At 48.2% G+C, this 23,241-nt stretch overlaps 1 long non-coding RNA gene across 1 annotated transcript in view; it reads left to right on the top strand.

Moving 5' to 3' along the window:
- Positions 1–2,246: 2,246 nt before the first annotated feature.
- Positions 2,247–23,241, top strand: part of LOC119395789 (uncharacterized) — a 78,810-nt gene continuing 57,815 nt past the window's right edge. The window contains exons 1-3 of the long non-coding RNA XR_005184323.2: positions 2,247–2,347; positions 4,280–4,383; positions 11,765–11,926. This is a non-coding gene — a long non-coding RNA (uncharacterized LOC119395789). The remainder of the gene's footprint in view (positions 2,348–4,279; positions 4,384–11,764; positions 11,927–23,241) is intronic.

Below are 23,241 nucleotides of genomic sequence, written 5' to 3'. Positions count from 1 at the left end.
CATGTTCAATGCAACACCTTGGCCACCAACTGGAGGCTGGTTGCTACTTGGATGGCTTGTGGCATTTGATGACGTACATTGGCCAGCTTGTGGAAGTGTTGACGCAGCAGCATTTGAAGTCTGGGGTTGATTTTCCTTGTTCATGCTGAACCAGTGGCCGACAAGTTCAGGCATCAAAACTCTACAGAAAAAAGTCTTGGCAATTTGTGTTAAAGGATAAATGAACTTCTCATCTGCTCTTATTCTCTCTACATTAATTTCGTTGTAGTTCCACAACACAAAGTCGCAGTATTCTCGCTGCCAGACGAACAGCTGCAGCTGTATTTGGTAGTAGTAGCGGTGAGTAGTTTACAGTTGAAGGTCACCGTTGTGCTCGACTACGTAACTATCAGATTTGCTCAGGAGGTCGGCCAGGCTTCCATCTTTTACTGTCCACGCTCTCGATCAAATAGCCGCGAAAGACACATGCCTTCGAAATGGGCTGGTTGCCCAGAACGACAAGTGCTTCATGATTCCAGTTTACACGTCTTCATTATACTTTAAGCAACGCGAATACAGCCGAAAACTGAACCATACAGCAGCTTCAAATGCAGCCACGGCATTCGTTTCCGCGAGCGACGACGCGACGGCTGGCCTACTACGGTGGCGGCGCCCAGCGGCTAAAAGCCGCACTAACGCCGACGGTCGGTTCCCATTGCGCTCCGCTCCTTCGCCCAGGCACAGAAAAATAGAGGAGGCACTGTGCCTCATCACGAAATTTCAAGCGTGAACCTGGTAGCATGTACAAAAGCGGCAACACAGCGGTAAATGACACCATAGGCTGAGAGTCACAGAAACGCAGACCACATAACGTACCAGATAACCGCCGCACCTGACGCGAGGCGGCACTAACCTGCGATATCGAAATAAATCTTCCCCTCACAACATCACGGTAACATCCCTAGCTCGTGCTCAGAACACACGATAAATTACGTAAACGCAACACATCACGCTTGACACTTATAGCGTGATCGCTGAAAATTTTCAGTCTGCAATGTGAAAAGAGGCACCAGAAGTTTGTTGAATGCAGCGGGGGGGGGGGGGGGGGGGGGGGGGCGCTGTGTGAATGAGCGCCTTAAAGGGGTCATGAACCACTTTTCCAAGTAATGATCTAATGGCCTCAGTATCGGAGTGTACTGCCTCCAGAATCGATTGCCGCAAAAATTTCTCGAATCCGTCAAGAATCAGCGGAGTTACGGGGGTTTGGCGCACGCTCCCAGCGCTTTCTCTCTTTTCTCGTGCCGGCGAGCGCACTGGAAGCTAGACAGGGAGGGATGGCATGGGGGAAAGAAGTTACGCCAGCGCGCGTCATGAAACGCGATCGCTCTCCCGCTGTGATTCGCTTGCGCGAGTGCGGCTACCGTGTACTGAGGAGTGCGGCGCCGGCAAGTGGCGGCACCCCGCGGCAAGAAGCGCATCTGATCCGAACGCCGCTCTCGATTTACGTCGGCTATCGGCCAATAAGCATGCTATGTCTCTTGCGACGTACAGCGGACAGACGCCCCGCCCACCGACGAGAGTGAGAACCGGCCTCTGTTTGAAAAGAGGGTGTCTGGGGAAACGGCAACTTCGCGCTCCGCTTGTGGCCATTACGCGGCGCGCAGGACTGTAATATTTGGCAGAGCAGTTCATAGCCGTGTCAGCTTTCCGCAGGATGTGTTTTTTCAATCAGCCCAAGGGGTGCTTCATGACCCCTTTAAAGAACATGCGAGCGATCCCTGCCGACTGGTACAGGCTCCTATTTAGCTCAACACTGCAAAAAGTGCAATTGTCAAGCTTTGTTTAGACTGACTACTATCGTAAAGAAGAGTCGTGACACCACCGCCCGAGAATTATCAGAAGCGTTTTACATTCAGTCATTGGGTTCGCAGTGCATTAGAGTGCCTTCCATAACATTGTTTACCACTGAATTTTGTTCTTTGGATTCGCTGTCATATGAGTGCGCTCAGGAGACCAAGTTGAGGTTGTTTTGCGCTTAGGGTGCACGACGCATGTCCTACCGGTACCAGGTTGGTATAAAAAGTGCAGTGACGCAATAAACCATGTCAGTTGAGAGTAGCGCTGTGTTGTGTCTTCTTTCTTGTGGTGTCGTTTTTTGCGCTAAAATACGACTTCGAAACCAGCGCTTTCATTAAATGGCAGCAGAGCCATCAACATCACGTGAATACACGAAGCCATTAGTAGCCACAGGCAGTGCCAAGCCGGAATTTTTTTTTTGCTTTTTGTCTTTTGCCGCGCACAAACCCGTTCGAGTATGGTTCGAGCCCTGTCCATGCACAGCTAGTGAGAGCCTATTCCCTTTTGTGAGGTAAGCGTCAACATTCCTTCGAAGACAATGCTTTCTTGCTCCTGTGGTACAAGAATACTACGAGGACTGCAAAGCTCGCGTGCACGTTTTCTTCTTTTGCTAAATGAGGCGATGTAATGTTGTTTGACAACAATAACGTCACGTTCAGCTGCACGGTCTTGTGCTGTGTGTACAGTAGTGTCACGTCTCACTAATAATAATAATGAAAAAGAAAGAAACTGAACATCACGCGCGTACCTTTTTTTCGGCTTTAAATTGAGGAAATTCTGGTACAGTGAGCCTGTCGCAAGCAGTGACGGAAAAGCCTATCGAGACATAGCTTTCTTTCTTTGTGTTGACAACACTTTTGGTACACCAGTTTGGGCCCTTTAAAAGGTAACTCGCTGCACGTTACAGGAATTTCCGCGTAGTGAATATCGGAAGCAGAAAGCATTGTGCCTCGCAGCCGCTTTTCTTTAAATAGCCTTGTTTTTCGTCGACTACATTTTACTGCGCCGGCTGAAAGCCACGTGCATTGTTCGCCGCTGTTCTAGTTTCAGGGATTCGCGAATATGAAAACCAATTACGTAACGTGTCTTGTATTCTTCTTTTTTTTCCGGCGTCGCTCGGTCTGATCCGCAAGAAGGAAGGTAATGCGCAGTTGTAGCTCAACAGCCGCGCCAGTATGAGCAGCAGCTACGATGAGAGAGACTGCAGGGGGGCGATGGCACCCCTGAAAGAACCGCGATGGGTGGAGGCGACGCGGGGGCAGGTTAAAATTTCTGCGGAGCAGCTGCCTTTCTACTTCATGCACCGCCCCTGAGCCGCAGTGGGAGGCAAGTGATTTGAATGCGATTTGCAGGTGGCTGCAGGTTATTCATTGCAGCGGGCTCCTGGCAGTGGCAACACCATTTAGCGAGATTAAGTGGTATGCTTGGCTGAAAAAATGCATGACACAAAGCCAATTTGACCTCAGTCACGCGGCAGTAGATGGAAGTGTATGGTTCTGCTATGCTTTAGGTAGGTTTTCTTTGCAAAGGCGAATTTGCAGAGGTTGAGGAAAAACCGCAAAGTAAGATATGATCTTCAAAAGGTCAGACTGATGGACTTGTTAGCAGTGCATAATTCAGAGCAGTAGTGCAAAAAATAACATGGGCAGCGACACATCGAGACAGATAGTGCTGTGACCGGTATTTATCTGTCGCAGTCCGTGTGATTCTTTGCACTACGGTTCTGAATTAGGATATGATGATGTCGGAGAGTTTTAGTTGCACAATTAGGTGAGAACAAATACATAAGGAAAAACCCATGGAGGCCAAGATTGTAAAAAAATTGCACCAAATTACGGCTATCAAGTATTGTGTGATAACTGTGAGCTGGCAAGCAGTGTAGTGAACATATAGTAGCAGTGTCACTTGCATGAGGGAGTCGTGCAGAGCTTGGAGTCTCGGGTATATGACTTAACATTTAACCGCAGAAAAAAAAAAAAACACCAAAGACCACACATGTTAGAAAGTAATCAAGGAGATGAACTTTACAATGCCACACAAGATCAGTCAGGGTAAACATCAGGAATGCAGGAGAGGCTGTTGACTCCCCAAAGAGTGATGCACCTGCAATCACTGTCTCTGCAAATTGGAAAGTAGTGCCCCTGCACTTGCAGGCAGAGTGAGAAACACAGTCCCAATGTTCTCTTTGTTGTTGGCATCGCCCCTGTGACGTATATGATATAAGTGTCAGCCTTCTCAGAAACTGGTGTCATGATAATCACTAAACCACTTGCATAAAGTTTCGTGTGCATGAAACAGGAAGTCCAAGTTGAATATGTTGTTACATAACAGCTTCATAATGTTTCAATAGCATTTAAAGCCGCAGGGGATATCATGCGTAAGGGATCTTATTGGTACTGAAATGTGTAGTGGGTAAAAACTAACTATACTGATCTTTTCACAGGCATCAGCATACCGGTCTTCATGAAAGCAAAGCTCGTCCAGTGAGGCGCAAGAAGTTGACGACGGTATAGAAGATGATAAAGGAAAAGTTATTTGCTGGCTTTGGTATGTTTCCTTTTGGGGCCTCTACTTCGATGTGTGAATGACTGTCATATTAATGTCAGGCCGGTGCTTGGTACGCACTAATGTGATTGCTGTACCGAATTCCTCCAGTCTGCACCAAGAGGCAAGACCTGCTACATTTGGGCAAAAATTGCATAGTAATTGGCACCTAGCCTGCATGAAAATTTTCTTTTTAGGATAATTCGAAGAAATGCTGAATTCCATTGGCGGATTCGGAGTGGCCGACGAACTCTGCGCCGGAGCACTCCACTCTGGCGGAGAGCAACTGAGCGAAATCTGCCAATGGAACATAAACGCCCTCGCCAGAGCAAATGGTAGAGGGCGCTAGCGTACAGGGTCATCCACTCTTGGTACGAACACGGCGCCGCGTGGCTGGGCTCCGCGGGGCGCCAGCGCTAACGGTGCGGCCGCGCATCGAAGCTGATCGGCACAGGCGCACAAGAGCTTGGAGGCGGGGTTTCGTTTCGATTGAAAAGCGCGGGAGCGCGTCGTGCATGTTTTGCCGTGAAGCAAACTTAAAGCACCTGAGGAACCACGACGCGTTGCAGGAAAGCGCGCTTCGCTCAGAGCAACGTGTTATGTAGTCACGGTATTTGAGAATTGAGCGGCCCCTCTTTTTAGGAGGGAAGCTCCTTATTCTCTCACGATGTCCGTTGTCGCCGTCGTCGGCGTACGTCCCTGTCGGACCGAAACACAGGTGTTACCAGGCCCGAAGACAAGGGGGGGGGGGGGCAGGGGCCCGGGCACCCCCCCCCCCCCCGCAATTTTGGTGAAGTAGGTGTTTTTACCGTAAATAATGAGAATATGTGTTTTTCTGAAATAGTCAACGTTTTCAGCAAGTGCCCCCCCCCCCCAAAAAAAATTCCTGGCTACGGGCCTGGGTGTTACATATACCGTAGATAGAGCATTCATAGCGCGAATATGGCTTAAAAATAAACCGTACTATGTCCGTCCATCTGTCCGTCCGACTGTCCGCGCATCTGTCCGTCCGTTCGTCAATCTGTCCATCCGTGCTTCGATGTATACATTAAAATGGTACTATGGTATTGAAAAAAGAGGGACCACTCAATTCTCAAATACCGTAACTACACAACACGTTGCGCTGAGCGAAGCGGGCTTTCCTGCAACGCTTCGTGGTTTCTCAGGCGCTTTCAGTTTCCTTCACGACAAAACATGCATGGCGTGCTCCCGCGCTTTTCAATCGAAACGAAGCCCTGCCTCCAAGCTCTTGTGTGCCTGTGCCGATCAGCTTCGATGCGCGGCCGCACCGTTAGCGCTGGCGCCCTGCGGAGCCCAGCCACGCGGCGCCGTGTTCGTACCAAGAGTGGACGACCCTGTACATCTGTTTCGCAAGCGCCCAGCATTCCTTGCGTTTCACGTCGTTTTCGCCTTCACGGGCGCGAGCGGAGAGAATGGGCGCGATGGCACAGCACATTGCATCGCGCACACGGTACGCCACACTCTGTGCACGCACAGGAACTCGCGACTTCCAGTTGAATCCGCCGCTTTTCGCAGAGTAGAGAGAGCTGCTCCGTGGAGTGAATCTGGCGGCGGAGCTGCTCCATATCTGCCAATGAAACATACAGGGAGCATTCTCAATCCGCAAATGGAACAGAATTGTTCCGAATGGAGCAGAAAACTGCTGCCAGAAGTGCTCTGAATCTGCTAATGGAATTCACCAAAAGAGAGGACGGCAGTTGTTTGAAATCAGTCATCAAATCTTGTACAACTACACTGAAACCTCGATGTAACGAATTGTAAAGTAGTAAATGAAGAATAGTCTTTTCACAAATACAGTGTTACAAATATATGTTTATAACAAATTTTTGGATATAATGAACTTATTTTCGTGTCAGATGCGACTTTGTTTGGAGGTTTGAGTGTATAGCACTATTATTGAATGGCCGGGGCCCGGGAGAGCAAACAGGCGAGTGCTATGGAGCTTAAAGAAAGGTATAAAGCCCAGTAACTACGCACCACACAGATATTTTTGGATTACTAGCTCAATGGCAATGAGCAAGTAAGCTGCTGTTGTCGCTGGCAATCAGTTGTAAAAGCAGGTAGAGTTCCTCACACAATTACCACACCTAGCTCACACTAAAGGCATGAAAATTATCACTGCTGTTTTTCTTTTTTATAGTTAAAATGCCTCAAATAATTAAGCTGTATTTTTAGTGTTAAACCGTACGCCTCACCTTGCATCTTGTCTCACATTGCAACTAAAGCATTAGCAAAAGCTTTTTTTGATTAATGTGTCAATGTGAAGTTTATTGGGAAAATGATTTATACAGTAAAAGCTCGTTAATTCGACACCCGTTAATTCGGAAATTCGGATAATTCGGACGGTTCTATTAGTCCCGACCAAAGTGCATGTTAATCTATGGGACCAAACCTTCGTTAATTCGTCAGAATTGGGCTCCGCACCGCTTAATTCGGACAAATTCTGACAGCTGCCGCTACACAAATGTGTGGTAAAGCAGCGCTGGCACCACTGGGGCGAAAACGAAACTTGAGTGACATCGCCATCGTCATCAACTAGTGGGGGCGATCGCAGCGTCACCGAACGTCGGCGTCATCTTTCTTCGCTCCACTCCGACGCCATTTTCCCTTGTGTTGAGTCGGCACCATCTCTTCTTGCGGAGTTCTTGTTTTTTCCTGTTGTGACCGTGTTTACATGTGAGGCCCGAGCATGCGGCAGTAGCTGACGGTGGCATCGACGAGGTGTCAGCCGAGTCCACCGACGGTGACTGCCCGACCTTCGATGCTGTCCTTCCCACAGATATGACCCTTCAGGACTACATCGCGATTGACGATTGTGTCGCCACGACTGGTCTCCTGCCCGATCAAAAAATTATTAATGATGTCGCGACCTCATCGCACCTCATGGGAAGTCTCGGAGGCGCTTTTGATATTAGAGGGCGTTTGCCTGAGCACTTCCGACAGTTTGCGTGCTGCTGGCCATTTGGAAAAGTTAAGAAAAATTGTAATATAAGCCGAAATCTGCGTGAAAACGCAGACGACCATTACAAAATACTTCAGCAAATAAAGGTATGCTTCTCCAACTTGATTTTAATGTTGTTTTTCCTGTTCATTCGTTAATTCGGCATTCAATTAATTCGGACATTTTTTCCGGTCCCGTGAAATCCGAATTAACGAGCTTTTACTGTACTGCAAAAGGACTAACTTGGGGCCCTCCATAGGAAAGCAAAGACCAATAAGTGACTTTCATTATTATAGCAAGTTCTAAAGAAGCGTATGCAGGCATGTGTGAATGTATCGATTTTCGTTAAACAGCATCACATCAACAGCAAGGCTTAAATGAGTGCTGACACAATTTTGAAGGCAAGTTAACTTGTAAGATGGATTTATGTAGACACAGAATCATCTACAAATTATCAACGACCAGTGTAGCCTAGAACATATTTAAACTCAATTTTAAAGTGTGTGCTGCACAGCTGCATGCGAAATGGAGCACCTCGTGACATTGACATCAACTTAGCTTGAACGTAAACAACCAACAGTGAGCTACATCAAGTTTGGGTTGGCTGCCATGCTCCTTGTGTGCGCTGTCCTCCACAGCTGTCAAAACAGTGTTCACGGCCCCGCCGCGGTGGTCTAGTGGTTATGGCGCTATGCTTCCTAAAAAAAATCTCGCTGGGGCCCACCTCTTGGCGCTCTCTGAAACTGAAACTGCATTCTACGAAATCATCTACAAATAATTAACCCCCATGCACTTGAGTGAACAAGGTTTCCAGTCGTGATAATCGGGTCGTTGGCTACTGATTGCAACAGAAAAAAAAGAAACAGGATGTAAAATTGTGTCAATACTCCTTCAAGTATATATGTGTTTGTGTATACTATACACACGGTGCTTCTTTTTTCTTTTTTTTTTAGACAATACAGGTTTTTTATAAATATCCTATGACAGTAAGGCTCCTGCCGCTTTCGCACACGAACTCCACGTTGAGGCGAAAATACTTTGCCGCAGTTAAAATGACACTGTTGCAACTAATTAACAAAAACTTTTAATTAACTTTCTAATTATTGACTTGAGGGCAGGTGTTTGTTTTACATAGTTATAGTGCGTGCCAATTTATGGCATACCTATTTTTTAGAAATCACGAAAGTTGCACGTAGTTCGAGATGTTTATAATCGAATTTCAAGGTCGAAATCGAAACTGATCGCGCCCGGCCCACACGAAGCGTGACTGTTCTGCTACGTCAAACCGGAACTACCCGTCACATGGGAGTGACGAAATTTGAATGACAGTGCGCCACCATCATGTTTCCATGAAACGCTGCTAGTCATCTCACTTGTGCCCGTGCATTGCCTTTCTTTTGCACTTAGTGTTTGGTGCTTATCTCTTTCTTTCGAACTGTGCACAAGAAAACCGCAAGATCAACCTTTCCTTTCTCTGGAAAGCATAAAACTTGGAAGTGGCCACTGTGGCGCTTCTTCTTGCAGACAGGCAAAATAGTTTTTCGCGCCTCTTTATAGTTGAAGAAAGAAACAGACATGCACCACTCATCGCACGCAAACATTAAGCTGTCTACTGTAGTCGGATACAGGAGAGGCCCCGTACAGACGACCGAAGCGCGGCAGCCGATCGCCTCCGCGACTAAACAAACTGTCCCGCTCGTGCACACGTCGATGTTCTCCGAAGGCGGAGCCACCGCCCATCCCGCTCATGACGTTAGTCCCGAGTGCGCGCCCATTGGTGCAGGCTTGTGTTCATCCGCCTTTGAGGAGGAAATGCCGCTGCCTTCTAAAGTTGTATCCCACTATAGTGCATTTCAGAATGCTTGCCAATTTTTCTGACCAGATTTTGCTTTGGCGCGCCTTCACTCAAATTTCATCAGTTCCCTGTCACGTGTCATTCCGGTGTTCCAACGTGCTTTGTGCGTGCCGGGCGCGATCAGTTTCGATTTCGTCCTTGAAATTCGATGATGAATATCTCGAACTATGTGCAGCATTGCGATTTCTAAAAAAAATAGGTATGCCACAATTTGGCACGCACCACAACTTTGTAATACAAACACCTGCCCTCAAGTCAATAATTAGAAAGTTAATTGAAAAAAATTTGATAATTAGTTGCAACAGTGTCATTTTAACTGCGGCAAAGTATTTCCGCCTCGATGTGGAGTTGGTGTGTGAAAGCAGCAGGAGCCTTACTGTCATGTGATTTTTATAAAAAATCTGTATTGTCTAAAAAAAAAAACTTCCTGTATGTGCATGTATGATTGGCAACTGGTCTGTTGTAAAGTTTTGTACCTAAAGCTGTCCTTACATCGTCTGGGCCAGTCACATTACTAGATTAATGCTAGCATCAATCCAACATGGAATAGAGCAGTCGATGGATGCCTGGTTTCTTCCCACATGACCTTGTGGACCAACTTTGAAGCACATCCATGCAGCACTCCTTTTCAATACTGTACATACAGTAACTACTATTCTTCAGGTATGGAAGTGCAGCACTGAGCCCATTTGGTTGTAATGAGATTGTTGCTGTTCGGCGTCTGAAATTATGTGAAGAAATGGCCACAAAGTATCTTTCTTCTTATCCGTGACAGGCTTTGTTCTTCTGTAATGGAAGTATTGGCATTCACTTGCCACTTTTGGTGGAACTTGCTTGAGTCGGAACTTTTGCTCATTGTGCAGAGTGTTCTTGGCCTGAGTGCCAGAGTTCTTTGTTTCTGTTCTGCTTCGTTCTGTGTAGCAAAAATTGTTATGCTGTCTACGTCCGAGTACCTGAATCTCAAGTGCTCTCGGGAGTGCTTAAATCAGATGAATTGAAGCACTACCCTAGCCCAAATTAACATTGAAGCCTAATCTGTCACGTTGAAGCATCCATTAAAACGGTAACTCTAATTCCACAACATATTTAGAGCAAGAAAAGATGGCGTGAGCTTACGTAACGCTGCCCAAACACATTGTAAACCATTGTGTTGCTTCTACCTTTGCATATTCTGAATTGGAGGAACAAAATATATGACGTTATGTAAGAGATCAATGTCAGCTAGCAGCTGATGGCCAAGAGGCAGGTCAAACAAAGGTGTTATAAAAGACGGTTGATGCAGTATCTTGCAAGAACACTAGTTATAAACTCTGGTTATTAGATGCGAAGTATCTTAAGGTGGAGCTCAATCCGGTGGTGGTGGTGGTGTGCGGCGTGACCGCCCTTACTGCGCATGTGCATACCCTCTCCACTCACCCTCTCCCCTTCCCCTCTCCCATACCCCTCTCCACTTCCCCCTCTCCACTCCCCCTTTCCACTTTTCCTCTGAAACGCGGGCTAGACATGCCGAAATTCTCTCCTGCGCAACGCCGCGATGAGCTCGAGCGCGTCCCCGCCCCTTCTCTCTCTCCTCTCCTACGCTGCCCCCCTCTCGCCCGCCTGTCGACCGCGTTCCCCGCTCGCCCTGTGAGAATTAACGGCCAGGCTAGATGGAAGATACGACGCGTGTAGCGTCCCTCTTCGCATTCCACGCCACGAGGTCGGTAGCATGCCCAATGAACGCCAACGGAACGCGATTGTGCAAGTGCTCCGGCTTCACATCACCTCATGGTCCCCTTTAGCGGGAGATGGTGTAATTTTTTAACTGTGACACCAAGAAAAAGAAATCTCCTTCGCTTACTTTAAGGATCTCTTGCATTGAAATTCGATCCCGAAGCTGGTGCCCCTACACGAAAATCGATGCCCTGTGGCCTCCTCTACCTTGAGATAAGCGAGAGGTCAGTAGATCCACTGCCTGCTCTCTGAGCTGGAACATGTTCATTTGATTTTTTCACCCTCTGGGGTGGTTGTTTGAACTTGAGTTTCTACAGCCTGGGGACACCTCCAGCAATAACAATGGCGATGAGTCCACCCCAGCGTTATGGCTTTCTGGGCAGCAGAAACAGATCTCAAAGGCCATAATTTTTCTGGCAGTGCCGTGAAGCACATCATGCTTATCTCTTCATGCGGCTTATCGTTTTGCAAAGCCAGGACAAGCCGCACTAAAAGTTGGCATGGCTGGTCTTTTCCATGGCTTCAGGAGTCTTCTCGCAGTGCCAGTTTGTGATGTATCGTGTGGGAACGGTTCAACAGTCTTGAGATAACGGCAGAGTTCCCAATGCCTTTGATCTAACCATTGGGAGCAGTCGGGACTGGCTGAAAACAAAGATGTAGCAGCTGGGAAGACGCAGCATGTGGGAACGTGGCAGCATGTTTCTACTGTATTTGCTTGGAGGCAATGTATATGACAGGAGGACAGTTGTGTAGGCAGTCATTCTGGTCTGTGCACAACTTTGTAGACCATTCTTGTGCATTTTGGTGACCACAGAGATACCACTGTGACAACCCAGTTTCTTCGAATGTTGCAGCGGCTGCGTAAGGTGGGAGGTTATTGACTGTGCCAGGCCTGCAGCTGTGGTCGCCGACAGAACGGCTGCTGGAAATCTGCAACATCGTCTAAAGCTTGCCTGACCAGAGCTCGACATCGCACTCCAGGGAAAGAGCAGTGACGCGTGGCTGACTCGAAAAATGTAGGTTTGTTTTCATTGCCCAATGTTTCTGTGCATCTTGCTCTCTCGCATTTGGTACAAGCAAGCAGTGTTGCATAAGCAAACCTGTTTGTGCAAGAACCCTTAATGTAGCTGAAAAAAATGTTGATACTGAAGGGTAATGAGCAACATCATCAGGAAACAGTGAAATATATGACGTGAGTGATTGACACTATAATTGATGCTCCGACACACTCGGAGGTCGTAATGTAATGGTTTCTATAATGAAGTAATGAATATAGTAGTTATTTATTACACTTTCACCTAATATATGTATAGGCATCTATGAAAGTAAGCTCGTCCGGCCGATAAGTATAACAACGTAGAAACCGAAAAAATACCCAAGCATTGTGTGCTAAGGAAGTCTCCACAACGTTCAGCACTCTTTTGGTGCTGCCAATCAAGACTCTTGCAACATATGCGCCTTTAATGGTGTATCCACACGACAGTCTACTCCGTGCCAGACTGCTCTTCGGATGCATAATTCCGCCACCCGTTCATCACGAGCTTCACTCAGACGATGGACAAGGCAAGGACACGACCAGTCTGGAACAGTGGACATGACGGCACCGCCCACAGTGACTGCCATCTGCTTGAATTTATCAAGTCATTGGAGTGCACTCGCTTGCCCCTAAATTCTGCCTGATGCTTGTATTTACTTTAGATTTGCATCCTGGAGTTCTGGCAGCAAGGTGTTCGATACAATTGGGCACCGTTCTCAAGGAGCCACACTCAAAATATAGGATTATCGAGAGTGGCTGTATGGAAGGGGGGGGGGGGGGGGCTTGAAAGCTGTGTTCTTTGACCGTTTAAAGTTGTACACTTTTTGGTAATTTATTACTGTAGAGGGCAGTAACAAACAGAATGGAAGTAAGTTCTGATTCCCCTTTGACTTCAGTATAGTAAGGTTTGAGTGTATTGCTTTGTTGCTCTGTCAGTATGAATTACAACAGTGTTAGAAGAAAAAACTTGAGCTAATTCCACACCTGCATTGCGATCATGACACTGCCAAAGTAATGCATTTGTGTGGACGTTGTTGCCCTACGGTGTTGCCCGATGTCACTTATGGCATAGTGCTGACATTTTCTTTTACCTTCAGATCTTCCAAGATCTGCCAAGGTTTGGCAGTGTGCTTTTGTTTACACCAGATTTATTGAAGGTTACCTGCAAGCCTTACCACTCGTGTGTCGCTAGGTGTGATTTGTTGATGACAGAGTGCGTAGTGTGTGACTTGCATTGTATTCCTGGTGTACACATTGTGAGCGCTTCATTTTGTGTGACTCATGCTTTAATGCTTCATTTTTATTTCTGTAGAGTATTCACTGTGTGCGTGAAATGTCGGATGTGAGACATCCACGTGAGCTCGCTGCAGTGTATTGAATGCATACTACAGAACTACCAAGCAAATTTGGTAGAGTAGTCACTGATCGAATTTTTGGATCTGGTGGGGACTGAAAGAGAGTATGAAAAATGAAACTGTCCAAAACATTTGTTGGCCCTGAAAATCAAGTTTATTAGGCTTTCAGCGGCTTAAAAATGTCAGGCCCTGTGTCATGCTCCGCTTGGAAGCGAGCAAATTTGCATGTGCAGTAGAATCTCGATGATACGAATTCGTAGGGAGCATGCAAAATATTCGTATCATGCTGAATTCGTACAGGCCATAACAAGTTAAAGCTGATCATGAAGATGAACAAGAACTTTATGGGGGTCAACTACTTCTTGCTGAAAAAGTCCATGATGTTCTTTTGAACTTCTCTGCCTTTGCTGTCTCTCAAGAAAGTTGCCTGAAAGGAATAAAATCGTGCCGCGGTTTCCTCACTCGCGCTGCCGGCCCTTACGGTGTGCACAGGACATCGAGGGCGTGGTGCTTTTCCGACGTCAACCGCAGGAGGTCACACACGTCGGCGTCTTCACCATCACTGTAGGACTCGGTCTCCTTTGCCTCGTCAACCAAGTGCTCAATAGATCTCGGCCCACAGGTCGCGACGTTGTTGTCTGCGGCGACAAAGTCTCGAGTTGAAGCTTGATTACCAAGGTTCTCCCTGCCCTCAATCTTTCTTCCGTCGGAGCCGCGTGCTGTCCCGCGAAAAATCCACACTTGCGAAAACAGTTCGCGATCGTGTCCTGGGTCACATTGTCCTAGGACATGGCCAGGAAATGTAACACATCAAGTAGACTAACCCGCAAGTTTTCATCCTTGCGCTCAATTTTCGCTAGGAGACGCCGTACAAGCAATCCTTTGAAACGATGCTTTACATTTCGAATTATCCCTGCGTCTAGCATCTGTAGTCTGTTCGTAGTGTTTGCGGGCAAGAACCTCACGGCGACATTTTGGAAGTCTGTCTTTCGGATGGGCCAAACACTGGTTGACGAAGACCAAAATTTTTTTGTTTTTTGCTGCCAGTTTCCAGTCTAAATTCGTAAGCAACTCATGGAAAAAAATCTGCGGTCATCCATGCTTTTTTGTTTCCTTTGTACAAACAAGGCAAACGTCCTGCCAATCTGAAACACCTCGGTTCTTTTGACTTACCTATGATGGTAAGCTGAATTTTCTCGGAAGCCAGCAGCATTTGCGCAAAAAAGTAGGGATGGGTGAATATTCAGGCATTTCGAATATTCGAACGAATATTACAGTATTCGAATTCGCTTCGATACGAATTTAGATTACAGTATAACCTCATTACAACAGACCTTCAGAGTGAAAATGATTTTGGTCTGTTGTAAAATGAGTATGTAAAATACAAGTACTGTTACAACAGACTTTTATGTAAACACGTACAGTCTACTCTTGTTACAACGGACCATCATAATCTGGCAAAATGAGTCCGTTTTATTCGAAGTCCGTAGTATCCAAACTTCGGGGGGGGGGGGGGGGGGGATTGCGTTGTCGTGTGACGATGGTTCCTATTTCGCTTAGCAGTATGGGGCAGGTTCTGCTGGTGAACGCTGAATGCATTCGCCAGCATGTTTACAAAAGACTTAGTCATTAGTAGCGGTTATTAACAAAATTGCAGTGCAGTGCTGTTACAGTAGATGCAGGGATGCCATGTGGCTCCTGCACAGCAGCAAAGCTTAGCCCGATAATAAAACGTTTCTAGTAGGCTTTTTCATACGCTCCTGTTGATCGGCTTTGAATAAATTCTTTGTGAGGACGGGAAGGCATATCTGCTGAAGTGGGGCCAGGTATTGCCGAGAGCGCAGCCCCCCCCCCCCCGTTTCCAAGGATCGCCGGACGGCCCCAAGTTCGTCTGAGAGTTCTGAACTGAGCTGCACCAAGGCACCTCTCACATTAATATTCTAATTTGATAGCAGAACTCACCTGCTCGAAGCACTGGAACGTCTTGCTTTCAAAACATAGGTCGCGATGTCTAACAGCGTTACTGCAATGAGTGACGAACATCTAATACAAAACACAAACTTTTTATTTACAGTTACTTTGAAAAGAAATTAGTGAGCAGCGGTTGGCGAGCACCCTTGAGCGATGCTGTTATCACTTTGCGCCACATTTCACTCAGCTGCAACACTTCAACACTGCAGTTGTCTTGCTGCAGCTGGAAGTATTCCTTCACTTCATCAATGTGGTCAATCACCTGCTGTGAAGTCAGCCTGACTGCAGGGAACTCGTCTTCGTGCTCGCTGTCTGATGACAGCTCAGAACGGCCTTCGATTGTAGCTCCCGCCTCCTCGTCAGTCAGCTCCTAATTATCGACGACGCCGTTGTCAAATGTGACGAAGTCGGGGAAGCTGCCCCAAAAGCCTCCCTGACTTGAGGCCACACAGACGGGTCTGATGTTTCGTCATCTGGGACGGACGACTCTTCGTTGGAACTGCCATCATTTTGCTAAAAACCAGCTTTCCTGAAGCAATATTTAATTACTTCCCCTTTCACTTGCTGCCAAACGCTCGCCAACACTTTGACAGGAAATGTGACATCTATACAGTAAAACCTCGATAATTCGAAGGCCGCCGGACCACGAAAATTCTTCGAATTAAGTGAATTTTCAAACTAACCGAAATGAAGAAAAAGAATTCACTGCCATATCCACGAAGTGAATGATGTTAGAGGAGCTTGCTCGGAGATGATAGGGTAACCCGCGAATGCTCCGTGCACATTCCTCTACCATCATATATAGACGTGACAGCGTTGTTATACGTACATTACATCCACGCTGTTTATTAATGTAAGGCTGGATGCACTATATACATTTTGATGAAGTATATATACATTTCGATGAACTATAAACATTATATGCAGTCGAACCCGGGTATATCGAACTCGCCAAAAAACGTTTATTAGTTCGATATATGGCATAATTCGATATAGGCGCGCTATAGGATTTTGACACAAAGGCACATAACAATAAGAAAAGTACTTTATTAATATGGTGGCTTACTTGCGTGCCCTACTTTGGAACAAAATAGTCCTGGATTTTCTTCTGTGTCAACGACTTCGCTGCCTGCGACAGCACACACACCTCTACGTGGTCCAACGAGTCGGAGCAGCTGAGGCCGCAACCTTCCACATTCACGCAATAGCGCTGGACCAACGCAAGTGCACTAATCACTTCGGAGGATGTAGGCAATGGGCCATCGTCAATTTCCTTATTGCTGTCGCCTTGGCTCGTGGTCGGCACGACGTCTGCAACGTAGTCCTCCTCATGTAGCTCACCCATGATGGCGACATCATCGTCCGCACTGACGAACTCGTCGAACGTCGATAGCTCCCGGGAACTCTGCCAGCTCGCTCCAAACTTCGGCGGAAACACCTGCGGTGTCTTCAGTGCTGTCATCGGAATTTGGGGTGTCATCACCAGGCATGCGGAAGCCGGCATGCCTAAAGCAGTTCTGGATCGTCTCCTTCGTGACATCTGCCCACGATCTACTCAACATAGAAAGAGCTCCGAGCAAGTCGATCTTAAGCTCCCTGCCGACACGAAGGTTCTGCAGCAGCCTCTCCACCAGGCGCTTCCGATAGCCGGCTTTCAGTGCGCGTATAACGCCTTGATCCAGTGGTTGCAGTACAGACGTAGTGTTTGGGGGCAAAAAACGCAGCTCGATGTTGCTGAAGGTCGTACTGCAGTGGTGCGATGAACAATTGTCCACGAGCAGGCACACCTTGCGATTTTCGCCTACCAAATCATCATTCCACGACGATAGCCACCTGCCGAAAAGCTCCCCGGTCATCCACGCTTTTGAGTTTGCTCGGTAAGTGACTGGAAGCGACAGCGCATTTCGAAAACACCGCGGTGCCGTGCTTTTCCCGATAACCAGAGGTCGAAGCTTTTTCGATCCGTCTAAATTAGCTGCCGACAGCACGGACACATGAACTTTGTTTGCCTTGCCGTCGCAAGTCTTGTCGCCACGACACGCAAGTGTCTTGTTTGGCAACATTTGCCAAAATAGAGCGGCTTCATCCGCATTGAAGATATCTTGGGCTTGATATCTTGCTGCGATATCTCGCCAGTTTTCCTCGAGCCATTTGTCTACGCTGTCCAGGTCCGCCGCTCTGCTTTCACCTGTAACAGCTTTGCCAACGATGTCGTGTCGTTCTTTGAACCGTTGGAGCCAGGCTGAACCGCCTTGGAAATCGTTCCTGCCAAGCAGGAAAGCAAGGTCCTTGGCTTTCTGCTCGATCATAGGGCTGGACACCGGGATGTTTCGCGACCGAACGTCCACAAACCATTTGTAAACGGCCGCTTCAACATCTTCGTACACAGCAGTGCGCACACGTCGGGCGCCACGGGCACCTGGCCTTTTGTCCGACTTGGCCCTGATGTCTGCCTTGTTCTTCAGGATAGTACTCAAGGTGCTCCTTGGAATTTTGTACGCGGCGGCGACGTCGGACTTCTTTTCACCGCGCTCGACCCGATTAATGATTTCGAGTTTCGCGGCGAACGGCAAATTCTGCCTCTTTGCACAAGCCATGACGACAGCGCGCCAATAAAGTTCACAGAGCACTAACAGGCAACACCACCAGCACGGACCACGCTGAATGAGGACTCGAGGAAAACAGGCAGCAGCAGGCACACAAGCATAAAGAAAGAAAAAACGGCGCTCACTTCTACCGCCTCCGCGCCTCGGAGAAAGCATGACGGCCTCTGATTGGCTGTAAGCGCTGCGAGCGGGTCAGGATCATTTCTTGCAGGGGGGTGTTCGCCCATGCACAACCGGGTCTAAACCACTTTTTCTGGGGTGGCGCCGGCAGTTTTCCCCGACACCGCGAGGGAAAGCCAACTTGCTGGGGCACTTTTGAGGCACATGGAGTTTGATATATCGGTTGTCATTGCTATTTTCGTTCGATGTAACAGTAACTTTTGCTATATATTCTCAATGTAAATTTACCGTGTTTAGAAATTGTTCGATATACGGGATAATTTGATATAAACGGGTTCGATATAGTCGGGCTCGACTGTATACACAAGAGATGTTCTTTTACCAAGTTCAGGAAAAGGCGTTCCTCGATGAGTTCGCGGACTGGTTTCCCTTTAAAGATGATTGCTTTAAGGTCAGTAAAGTATGTTGCCAAGGGATCATCGATGATGGGACGCACTGGAAAGTTCGAGAAGGCAACATCGATACAGGTGCCCCTGATGGTGTTGGGACGTTTTCAGTCGTACGATACGCATCGGAGAGCGTAACGTGACATCATGTGTTGGCTGGTTATTGGCAAGGCGAGATCTTCCCGAGCTGCTGCTGCGTTGCGAGCCTGTCGCACTGCTGCCGTTCATGCTGCGGAGCGGCAACGAAAAGCGTTCACTTAGTGAGTCCCTGGCGAAGAGAAAGGAAGTGAGCCAAACGAGAGGTGCGGCTCTCAAGCAGTCACCTAACTAGCGCTTGGGCCGAGCGTGGTGTGTGCCGCCTTGAGCGGCGGCGCCATCTAGTGAGCATTCTTGAAATCACCGGAGAGAGCGCAGCTGCGCCAAGCGTGGTGTGTGCTGCCGACGGTCACGCGTGTGAGGACAAGGCGCGAGCATAAGAAGCTTGGCGAGCAAGCTCCTAAAAGCAAACAAGCGCTACAAGATGAAATCACATTTATTTTCTTTGCGAGAAAAAGGTTATTTGAAATAATTGGTGATATTGGACTGCTTGTTGCGGTAGTTCGCCGCCCCAAGTGCCATGTTCTCAAACCTGCTCACAATACTCAGCATTTCACTGTCACCACCGCTGCACTCGACAAAGCTCCGGAAGGTGTTCACAGCATCGACAACTGAAACCAAAGCGGGCGCGCGGGCGGGCTCGTTATCGTCACCATCATCGCCGTCTAGCCCAGTGTCGACGACGTCCTTGTGTACATCAGCGTACGATGTTTGGACCCCCGCCTCAACACTGGAATACTCCACGAAGCCTAGTCCTTCGCCGTCGCCGGAGTCGGTGATCCGGGCGCACATCGAGTCTCCCTCGTCGTCTAGGCCGGACGAGCTGCAATCTTCATCAAGATCTTCGCCACCTTGTTTGTGGAACCCGGCATGTTCAAAGCAGCGCCTGATCACCTTTGACTCCAACTCCTTCCAGGCAAAGGCAATTAAACAGATCGCACCAAGCAGATCGATGTGGTATTGCTTTCCACTGTCGTAGCAAAGCAGAACCCGCTTCATCAGGTGGTGGCGGTAAACCTTCCTCGTTTGCAGGATCACCCCTTGGTCAATCGGCTGCGATATGGCCGTAGTATTTGCAGGGAGGAAGACGATCTTGACGTCTTCCAGGTTTCTGATGTCCCCGTGGGCCGGACAATTATCGATAACAAAGAGCACTTTCCACCCTTTGGCGGCAAACTTCCGGTCAAGGAACCGCACATATTCCTCGAATATCGCCGCCGTCATCCAGGCCTTCTTGTTGTGTCTGTACATGACGACATCCCTCGGAGGAAGGCGCGCATTCTTAAAGCACCTAGGCTTACCCGCTCGGCCGATTACGAGCAGTGGAAGCTTGTCGTTCCTGGACATGTTCGCGCCGAACAAAATGGATATTCTCTCCTTGGGCTGCTTTCTCCCCGAGACAGTGGTGTCCTTGGCAGCAAATGTTTTCGTGGGAAGCATCTTGTAGAACAAGGCTGCCTCATCCAAGTTGTAGACGTCGTCCTCTCCAAACTCCTGAAGCAGCGGTGCCAGCGTACGCATCTGCCAGTCGTCAACGACGTTCGTGTCGGCGCTACCGCTTTCCCCGCACACGGTCAAGTATGTAAGGTTATTTCGCTCTTTAAATCGGGCGAACCAACCATTACTGCACTTGAAGCCTTCGTGGCCAAGGCGCAGTGCCAGGGCATCGGCCTTCTCTCGAATGATGGTGCCGTTCATGGGAAGATGAGCTGCGTTTGCATGCTGCAGCCACTTCATCAATGCGACCTCAACGTCCGGGTACGTTGGGAAGCAAATCCTTGATCTCTTTGACGAATGCGTTTTCCCATATGCCTCGAGCAACTTTTCTTTGTTCTTCAAGATGGTCGAGAGCGTCGACAGGGGCATCTTGTGCTCTTCGGCGAGTTGGGTCTTAGTGCACGTCGACTTCTCAGCCTCCTCGATTAAGGACACCTTCTCCCGCAGCGTCAGCGTCTTGTACTTCGGCATCGTGAGTCCAACAAGCGGTCAGGACTTCGCACTCGGCAAATGCAGGCGTAGGTGGCGAAGTAAACAAGACTAATGCAAGACGGCGAATGGTCCAAGCACGCGAGCTACGTGAAAAACGCGAAACGGAATGCGTGAAAAACGGGAAAACGCGAACGTGGAAAACGCGAAACGGAAAACGCATTTTAACCCGTTTCCGGTACTCCAACTACTATGACCTCCGAGATAAGCGTCGCCGGAAGGCTGTTTCACGTCCGTTGCTGCCGGCGGGAATTACGAATTATCCGGATGAAACCCCGCGGGCTGTTCAAATAATCCGGTAAAATTTGCATTGAAAAGCACGAGACCGCAGAAGTTCTTCGAATTAACCAAAATTTCTAATTATCTGAGTTTGAATTAGCGAGGTTTTACTGTATTTGATGCCCGATTATTTTGCATGTCGAAGAGCAGGCGTTCGACAAGGCGGGTACGGTAGGCAGCCTTCACGGAATGTCTCCTTGGTCAATCGGCTGCAGTACCGAGGTCGCATTTGGTGGAAAGTATGCCAGCTCAATTGCTGCGAGCTGGGGTGGCTTCATGTGGCTGGAGCAGTTATCCAGGAAGAGTAGCACCTTCCTCTTCTGCTTTATCATCTCCCGGTCGAACTGCAATAACCAGGCGTTGAAGATGTCCTTTGTCATTCATGCCTTTGTATTCACAGTCCATTCGACTGGCATGTTCTTTATGGGTCGCAAGGCGCGTGCTGTTTGGCTTTCCCAATCACCAACAGTTTTCATTTCTTGGTGCCACTCATGTTGCAACAAAATAACATGGACAAACGCTCCTTGGAGCGCTTACCACTATGACACTGGCTGCCGGAAACTGTGTACGTCCTATTCGGCTTGGCCTTATAAAATAAACCACTTTCGTCGGCATTAAATACGTCCTTCTCGTTGTACCTTGCAAGAAGCGCTGGCGGCTCATTGGTCTGCCATTCGGTGACGGCGTCGACACTCACGCTGTTGCATTCACCGCAAACTTGCATGAATGTGACGCCGTGCCTTGCCTTGAAGCGCCCCAGCCATCCTTCGCTGAAAGTGACGCCGTCGTCATGTCCGAGGACCAGAGCTAGCTGCTCAGCCCGCTTCCTCAGCAATAGTCCGTTGACCGGAATATCACGAAATCGCGAATCACGCAGCCACATTAAAAGTGCGGACTCAACGTCCGGATACGTCGCCTCGCGGAGTCTGAAGCGCTTGGGATTTATTTCCCCCGCAACTTGCTTGCCAGTGATACTCTTGTTGTTCACAATTGAATTCACGGTCTGCTTGGACAGCCCCATTGCTTTTGCGATGTCCGCTTGCTTCTCACCATGAGCGACTGCGTTCACTATCTTGAGCTTCTCGCTCATCGAAATTTGCTTCCGCTTTCTGGAGGCCAATTCCTCAAAATTTGCGAACAGACAGAAAGTCAAGCACGGGAACACGACAAAATGGCGTCAACTAGCTACGTCCGTGCATGACCAACGTCGCCAATGTGCTGTCGGACTGGCTTGGCTGGAGGCAGGCTTGACCGGAAGCCACCAACGTTGCCAGCTGCCATTTAAAATTACCGTGGCTTTAGCTCGCAGTGAGCGGCATGGTGAAGTCTGTTATCGGCCCGCACCAACACGGCAAAAGTCCGCATTATGCGCCCAATTTTGACAAAAAGTGCTGCTAATTTTGTCCACTGTAGCCGTTGTATCGCGGTCCGTTAAAACCGAACTTCGCTCCATTAATTTAATACACAGACCAAACTTAGGCTGAATAATGGTCCGTTGTATCCGATAGTCCGTTGTATGCGGGTCCGTTATAACGATCGTAGACTGTAATGGGTCTTGATTAAAGTAGGTACTCCGACTTAACACAACAAAATATAACAAAAACTACACAGTCGTTTCGCCACCTATGCGGGTGGCATCTTCAGTATGAACTGGCACCGAATGAGCGAAGGCAACCCAGTCTATTTCTAGTCTCATATGTCTCTGTACACATCCGGTAGGGGGCCACGGTTGCTGTTGCACGCCGACCTGTCACGGCGGATGAACCGGATGTGTACAGAGACATACGAGACTAGAAATAGACTGGGTTGCCTTCGCTCATTCGGTGCCAGTTCATACTGAAGATGCCACCCGCATAGGTGGCGAAACATCTGTGTAGTTTTTGTTATATTTTGTTGTGTTAAGTCGGAGTACCTATTTTAATCATGAACTCTCCGGTTTTTGGAACATTTTTGCATTTTTGTAATGGGTCTGTTATAACAGGAGAGAATTGCAAGTCACAAACACGGTCGAAGAACGGATTTATTCTTAAATATTTTGAAAAAAGCTTGTCTGCTTCGCCTGCACTGTGTGGCAGACAGCTTTAGGCACTATACGTGTCTCCATCGTCACAAGCGTGTTCATTTCATCTGCAGCTGTGGCCTGTTGTTCAAAATAGTTTTTCAGGCCTTGAATGTAATTCAAGGCCTGAGAAGTTGTCGCTGTCTCGGTTGCAATCCCTGCGTTGCCTTCTTCATTTTCATCGTCTGCTTGTTGTTCTTCATTGGGCACTTTGCGATGCGAATTTAGGCGACAATCTCTTCATCTGTCAGCTGCTCTGCACTGACAAGGTCATTGTCCACAGTTACATAATCAGAAAACTGCTGGCTTCCAAAGGCCTCCTTGACAGCTGACCAGACACCGGGATCTATTTGGTCTTCCATTGGCAAGGGGTCTGT

This window comes from Rhipicephalus sanguineus, chromosome 6, assembly GCF_013339695.2.
Source record: "Rhipicephalus sanguineus isolate Rsan-2018 chromosome 6, BIME_Rsan_1.4, whole genome shotgun sequence".
NCBI lineage: Eukaryota > Metazoa > Arthropoda > Arachnida > Ixodida > Ixodidae > Rhipicephalus > Rhipicephalus sanguineus.
This window is presented reverse-complemented; position numbering and strand designations above follow the sequence as displayed.